This window comes from Heloderma suspectum, chromosome 1 (genome assembly GCF_057233095.1).
Source record: "Heloderma suspectum isolate Gila_16-S chromosome 1, 16-S_ref, whole genome shotgun sequence".
Lineage (NCBI taxonomy): Eukaryota > Metazoa > Chordata > Lepidosauria > Squamata > Helodermatidae > Heloderma > Heloderma suspectum.
The window spans coordinates 111,519,646-111,527,664 of record NC_139458.1 but is presented as its reverse complement, the minus strand read 5'-3'; the positions used below and the strand labels follow the sequence as shown (position 1 = coordinate 111,527,664).

Genomic DNA, 8,019 nt, shown 5'->3' with positions numbered 1-8,019 from the left:
GCGCGCAATTTATAGTCCTTTAGGCAGGCGGGAGCAACAGGAGCGTTATTCCCATTCCGACTCGTTCAGTCTTAAACCGACGGTGGAGATTGGTTGGCAGAGCTGGAGGGCGGGCCATGCGGGCCCGACTTGGTTGACTATTGGGCGGCGGGCTTGCGTAGCTGTCCCATGATTGGTCGGGAGGCGGGCCGGGGCTTGTTGCGGGGGGAGAAGCCATTGGCTGGAAAGTAGGTTAGTGGTGCGACGTTCAGTGGCAAGCCAGGCGGAAAGTAGGTCAGGTACAGGGGCTTCTCGCGCCGGGCGTCGCTTCCTTGGCTACACAGCGCGCCGCCGTGGGGGGGCTACCTACCGCGACCCCCCCGCCCTTCTAAACACGGTGAGGCATTGGGGTGCGGGGTGGAGGAATGCCTGTCCGCCCTCGGCTTGGATAGAGGGGTAGGGGCGGCGGCGAGGGCGGGAGGCACGGACGGTCGGAGGAGATGGTGGAGGAGATTCCTGTTTAATGACCCGGCGCTGGAAGGGGGATTCCCGCTGGGGGAATGCGCTGAGGCAGATGGGGGAAGGGGGAGCGGCAGTGGGTTCCTGTCAGGTTCGAGCGGGGGTGGCTTCCCCGGGGGCTGCCTGTTGCCTCTGCCGCGTCCCTGCACAGGTGGGCGGCGGAGAGAGCGCTGCTGTTTGTGTGCTGGTGTGCAGTGTGTCTTAATAGATCCGCACACGCCCGCACACGCCGACACGAACGCTTGTGCCATAATAATAAACATGCGAGGCTTTGAGGTGCTGCGAGGCGTCTGGCTGTTTCTGCTGCCACGGACTACCCCGCTGGATGCAGATATGGGGGAGGCTGATCCTCCTCGGGGTCTCCAGGCCAATTCGTTGGGTGAGATAAGGAGACTCGAGGAAGGGAAGTGTGTGTATATACGCACAGACATAACACTCACGCACACTTCCTTACGTGTGCCTCTGGGTTATATTGCTGGGGCATTCGCTCAGGAGAGATAAGGAAATGGAATTAGATTCTCTTCCTCTCGACCAGAGAGTTTATTTATACAGTGTTGTCCTTAAAAAACCCGTAGCCTTGCAATGTTGGTTCCGTGGCATTTGGGGCAAGGCTGATTTCAAACAAAAATCCTCTCTAAAAGGCATGAGAATTTTAAATTTTATTTATTTAAAACTATTTTTAGACCATCTTTAAGGATGGAGCTGACATAGTAACTCCATAGTTGTGTTGTGCTTTGCTTTTAGTTTTGCAAACAAAGGTGGCTGGCAACTCAGTGTCTAGTAAAGCTACAGTTAGCTGACCTTTTTTGCTTTTAAACTTCTGCACAGAACAAATACTGTGTGTAAGTTTTTTAGAATAACTATAACTCATGCAAACCTAGTAAGAATGTAGATGAATGGCCCTTGTTTCTCTAGGAGAAAAACGTGTCAATTGGGAAATGAGTCCTGCTGATTTCAGTGGCACTTAACTTCCTAGTAATTGTACAGAAGATTGCAGCCTTACTCCCATTTTCTGGGTTCTAATGAAGGGGGATGCCACATGTACTTTTTAATATGTTCTTCTCTGGTTCAGATTTACGAGAAGGGCAAATAACTTTATACTAGTTTAAATGATTTGTCCTACTCATAAATCTGAACTAGATTCTCTGATGGTTTAATGAAGAAAGAGTTTGTGTTTGGTATTTTCTTTTTTGGTCTTATTGAGAGAGTGTTCATCAAGCATATCACACTTTTAAAAGCTGTATCACATTTTGCTTAATTTTAACCAATACCCCATCATTCCTTTGATACAACTTTGCTATCCCTATTGATGGATGATGGTGATGATATATTTCATGGTAGTCCCTGAATATATATAAGAGGATTGCTCAGCATCATACTTAAGTAATGTCTGAATAGGCGTTGGTGTAAAAAAAGAAGTGAAAATCCCCAGTGTACTACAATGCTCAAGAAACTAATTTTGAGAGAGGACATTCATATGTTTGGACTGGAAAAACAGCAAATAGTTCTGTAACTGCTAGCCAAGTTATTATGTAGTTATTGATAAAACTTCCATCATAATGCTACTAGTAGCATTGCTACTTAACAGTACAATCCTCTACATGTTTGTTCGGACGTAAGTCCTACTGTGTTCAAGGGGCTTACATCCTTTAGGACTGCATCCTAATAAATGTTCATACATGCTAACCTATTGACTGCAAACCAAATGGTGTACGCACCTCTGTTCATGCAATAAGAGTATGCCATACATTAGTCACTACATATGGTTCATATGATCTCAGTTTGCGGATTCTGGGCCTACTGAATTCATCCAGTAGTGGAAAAGTTGGCCATATGCCTAACATTTGATGGCCATGTTCATTCTGAATCTTCAGTGTAGTGATTTGCCTGTTTTCTGTGGCAAGTGACATATTTGAACCCAAGTTCAAATGATAAAAGGCAGTATAAAAGGCGGCTTAGTGCTCTTATTGCTAAAAGGCTGCTGATTGCTCTGGCAATATAAGCAATAAAAAGAAATGTATGTTTTTAAATATTTAAATGGGCTATTTTAGAATTTGGTTTGCCAGACTTTAATTTCTACGTCTTGCTTTAAAAAAAACTGTTAAGGGTTTGCAATCATGGGAAATACTCAATATTACGGATATTTGGCATTTATATAGTCCTTCAAGAGCATTCAAAGTGTTTTATATAACATCTCAGCAGTCCTTATGACAACCTTGTACTCTGTATCAGTATTCAGTATTATCCCCATATTGCAGGTGAGTTGAGGCTGAAAGAAAGTGACCGGGTTTGTATGTAGTGAGTAGTCACTGTTGGTGAATTTCCCTCTGGGTGTCTCGTCATGCTGGCGGCTGCCATTTTGAATATTCAAGCTGTGGCGGAGGAAAGCTGTAGCTTGTTACGGGTGAACCTGGTGACAGTGGGTTGTTAGGGTGGTTAACGAGCCACCCAGAACCCATGGGTTGTTTTAGGGTTGCAGTGGCTTGTTAACCACCCCAATAACCCTTCCTTGCTGCGTTCACATGTAACGACAAGCTACAGTGCACCCCCGCCACAGCTTGAGTATTCAAAATGGTGGCAGTTGCCACAACGAGAAACCCTTTGGGGAAATTCACCGTGGTGGCTTCTAGTTGCAGGCATACCAGGCCAGTGGCTTGCCTAAGCCCACCCAGTGAGTTTGTGGTTGAGAGTTTTGAACTATGGACTTCCTAGTTCACAGCTCAGTCTTCTAGCCAGTACATTAAGCTCTTCTCATCTTTTTAGGTCTCTCTTACATTATTATCTCATTTTATCTTTTAGATATATATGGTGTGGTAACTCTAGTGCTCTTATACTTATATGAACTATGCATAAAAGAAACAATAAAATTTAAATTTAAGAAACATATTTTGAATTAAAACCAGTTGTTTGGATTGTGGGTCACCTAGCATATTGTATATAAACACAGCTGGCTGAGCTGTGTGTATTCTTGTATTTTAAGCTTTTTTTCTTAAGCTTTCTTTCACATGCACATAAACAGTCTTTTTTAAGGCAACTGTGCAAAATCAATGTCAATATAAGAGAAGGAGTAGATCACATGTATTGGAAGAAGCAGACAGATTTTTAAGCACTCATGTGGGTTTTCTGGATAATTTAAAATTGGAAACTCATCCAGTGCAAATTAGGTTAATTTGCAAAGGGTCATTTGCATAGGAACATTTTCAGTTTGCATCAGAAAATGTTCTGATGGTCTAGAGCATGGATGGACAACTTGTAGGCCAAAATATCTGGAGGATCACAATTCCCATCATCTTTCACCATTGGCTGTGCTGGCTAAAGGTGACGGGAGCTGTAGGCCAAAACATCTGGAGGTCCACAATTTGCCCACCTCTGCTCTAGAGAGATCTAATTTAGCATATTTATTTAACTTTTTATTTAGTAAACAACAAACCAAAAAAAAGTACCCCATTTTAATTTTTTGTCCCAATACATCACAAGTATTTGACTTGAAATAGTTAAGTGGGAAAATTAAAGGACGCATAACATTATTTAAATGTTATATTATATAGAATTTTTTATTGGAATACTTTAAAAATGTAAAGACATTAGGCATTCAACACTACTGTTCCTCTTATGCCATTGACATAGCACTAGCATAAGTGACCTCTAGTGCAACACCAATAATGTATGCTGGTGAGATAAGTTTTCTGGGGAAACTCATTGGGCCACCATACCCTACTGGCATTGTGCTAGAGGTCACTTATGCTAGTGTTACGTCAGTGGTGTAAATGGAGTGCACTGTTGAATACTGCCCAATAGCATGTACTTCCCTTACATTGTTTAAATTTAAGAAAAAAACAAAGGTACTGAAAACTGTTAACACACTAATTAATTTTAGCAACCCAAAGAACTCTGCATGGTATGCTGACAACCACTCATCTATTTCAACAGAGTTCAGTTTTCTTCTACTAAGGTTGTTGAGGCACTTTCACTTTTGCTGTCACTGTTTATTAGTTCCATGTCACTCTGAGACATATATGTATTTCAATGACACATATATATTCTCTCACATACTTGCTAATCACCTGGAAAACATTAATTACAGCTTAGAAACTGCCAAGCTTGCCTAATTTTGTATGTGTAATTGGCATGCATTCATTTTTACATATGAAATGGAATAATTTTCCACAGAAAAATAAAGCACTGGAAAAATTTCCATCCTACATCACTTCTTAAAAGTCTGTAGTTCCCAGATAAAGCTTTATGTATTTTCCATTACTGGGACTGCTCAGGGGATAGACATTGCATTCTGGTCCAAAAAGTTATTTTGGTTGATGGTTATTGGATAAACCAGGGAGACTGATTACCTGGTATATCTGAGGATCCATTAGTTTGGGGGATAGGCTCAGGCCTCCCTCCCAGGAACCAAACCTACAAAAAATATGGAAGATGCTGTATTTGCTCCCCAATATAATTCAATTTGTCCTGAGACATATAGAGAAAATGTACTTGCTATCAAATAGGCAATGTAGAGACTGAGAATTAGTTTATTGCATGATGACATGTCTTTATGCAAGATGTTTGTATATGTCGAATACAGTGTGAAGCATGTTGAAGCCCACTAAGTAGATCTACTTCCACCACGTGACACATGGTAACTTATGACGGCTGCAGTCCTCCTAATCATACTTGGCTCAATGAATTTCTATGAAATCTCTCAATGGGAATTACATCCAGATAAGCATGGTTACAGTTGCATTCTCAGTTGGAAGTACGTCAATTTTAAATGCCTTCCAAGTGTCGAAAACTGTGTCTTTAGCATTGTACTTTCACTAGCCCTATGTAATGCCATTAATGTGGTATCCTCAGTCCACATAATGGATGGTGGGTCGGGTTCCCATGCCAGGAGAAGTTGCCATGCTGCTGTTCTGAAACTTATTTGTAAACAAGGCTAGATGACTGCTCCAGCTATGGCTTTGCACCATGGGGAGCACAGATATAGCACAAACATCATAATTGTAGCCATATGCACACTTACTTGCCCCACTGAATGTGGTGGGACTTTAATTTCTGAGCAAAAATGCATAGGACTCTGCTGCAAACAAATAAAACCAAAATTCTAGTTAACTTTTTCAAATAGCAAGGCAGAGTGGGTAGAAGTGAATAAAAGCTTGCTGCTTTTTTAACTGAAGAAGAAGAAGAAAGAAACAAGTGCTGGATCAGTCCTCCAGCACTATGGTAGCATGGAGGGGAACATATAACCACCATTTAAAAAATAGGTTCCAAAAATAGCATGTGCATAGGGCAGGAGGCATTGTGTCTCATCACTTATGCCACAGGCACTATCTAGTAAATGCTTACCACGCTCAGTCAGCCACATCCCACACAGCGCTCACATTAACAATAAATGTGCTTCCTTGGAGGAAGAACATTTTGCCAGCAACAAAATATTGTAGGCTTGAGTACTAAGAAAATCCAATATTTCTGCAACATAAGGAAAGATCCATACTGGATCAGACCAAGGGTCCATCTCGCCCAGCATTCTGTTCACACAATGGCCAATAAACTGCCCATGTGAAATCCACAGGCAGGACATGAGCGCAACAGCACCTTCCTGCCCATGTTCCCCAGTAACTGGTGTACATGGGCATACTGTCTCTGATACTGGAAGTAACATAAAGTCATCAGGATAGGAACACTGCCTTTAAGGGAGATGCCTGGATCCCATTCAACAAATTAGTTGTACATATACTGTACTGTAAATTGATGATCTAGGGTATTCCTTACTGAAAAAGTGTGCTCAGGACAGGGGTATAAAAGGAAGAGGATAATTCTGACACTACAACTAAAATATTACTTGAAGTAGCTTACTGGTCCTAAAATTCATAGTTGGTTTGATTTGAGAACCTGCCCCAGCTCAGGCTCTGGGTTTATAACCATAAATTACAGAATTAAATTAAAGCTAAAATAGAGTAGAACAGGTAATATGCGATCATTGCAATACTATCAAGCCTTCTGCTTGCTTTACCTCTGTTTCTAAGTGGTTATTCAAACAGAAAAAATGTACAATGCTTTATAAAATGTTCATAGAGGTATTGAAATTCTGTAAAATGGGGCAGGTGTACATCTCTTTACATCTAGCAGGCCACTGGATTTCTCCATAGGAAAATTTCTTCAGGATATTTCCCAGATGTATGTAGCCATACCCATATCTGGTATACAGAGAATTTTAAAGAAAGCTTCCTTCTAAGCTCAGGGAAAGGTGAGGAAGGAAGATTCAAAGCTATGGAATAGCACTGATGTTTGTGTTTGCAATGCACATTTTACTCATAGTTCAAACCAATACCAATTGTGCCTTGAAAGTTTTAGAAAACAATTACAAATCTTAGCTGTAGCCCAATAGACGTTTTCAAAACTTTTTGATTCAGTTGGGTGAGGAGAAGGCAATAGAACACATTTGTCTAGATTTTTAGTAGTGTGACATAACTTGACAGAAATCAAGCTTGTTGGTTATGAAAGTATGCCATAGTGAATAAGATTGCATTCCTAAAACCTTCTTATATAGAAGTAAGTCCCACTGAACTCAGTGGGACTTGCTTCTGATTAGATATGTATAAGATTATGCTATAATTCTATTAAATACTTGGAACAGATAATACAGGAAGGATTTAGGCTGTACTGAAATTCTAAAGTTTGTCCTACTTCTGTGTAATTTAGGTGTCCAGAAGTTCCATAATTCTAATATTCTGAGTCAAGCATTCTAGAAAGTAATGAACATTCACTCTGATGGCTTGTATAGATGTAACGGTAGCTCATGGAAACTCTTACTTTTTGTGTATACATGGATATTGGAAATACCTCTTCTGTCATCCTCTGCTAAAAATGACTGTGTCATGGGCTGTTGTGAGGAAAGAACAGGAGAGGAAGCCTTTTACTTCCCCTTCCAGCACTACAGAGAACATCTTAAAGCAGTCTCCAGCATAGGTTGAGCACCTGAAGTACCAAAGGAGATGTATGAATGGGCACATGTAGAAAGTTTAAGTGACCCCCCCTCCCAACACACACACACACACACACACACACACACACACAGAGATAGGAAAAGCTTGCCTCCTGCTGAGATAAATTAAAAAATCCAGCAATTTCCCCTCATTCCCTGACACTGATTGTGTGTGGGTACACACCTAACATGGTTATGCTGCCACTGACATTTACCTCCCTTTTATGCACAGAATGCCTGAAGCTAGTTGCTTTTTCATTGTTATGAATTCCAGCTGTGCTCTTCTACAGCTCTCTTCTCTTAAGATGTCCGTTGATACTGGCTGCTTGCTCTGTAGTTTGTCTCATCCTCTCTGAGAACCCTTAACCACTGATGTTGGTAGCTTGTTAGTGTGATACACATAAACTTGCTGAGAGGTGGAGTGATGGAAAATGCTATCTTCCATTTGGTGTAGTGACCACCGTGTCATCCTACAAAGGTAGGTCTATAATTAAGGAACACCTTTTGGATTACTTGTTTGGAGAAGAGAGTGTATGTTGTTT

At 41.3% G+C, this 8,019-nt stretch overlaps 1 protein-coding gene across 2 annotated transcripts in view; it reads left to right on the top strand.

The window, feature by feature from the left end:
• The first annotated feature begins 234 nt into the window (after positions 1–234).
• Positions 235–8,019, top strand: part of BMAL1 (basic helix-loop-helix ARNT like 1) — a 60,498-nt gene continuing 52,713 nt past the window's right edge. For both annotated transcript variants that reach the window (XM_084853692.1, XM_084853701.1), the window contains exon 1: positions 235–376. The gene's annotated coding sequence lies outside the window, so the exon portion shown is untranslated. The remainder of the gene's footprint in view (positions 377–8,019) is intronic.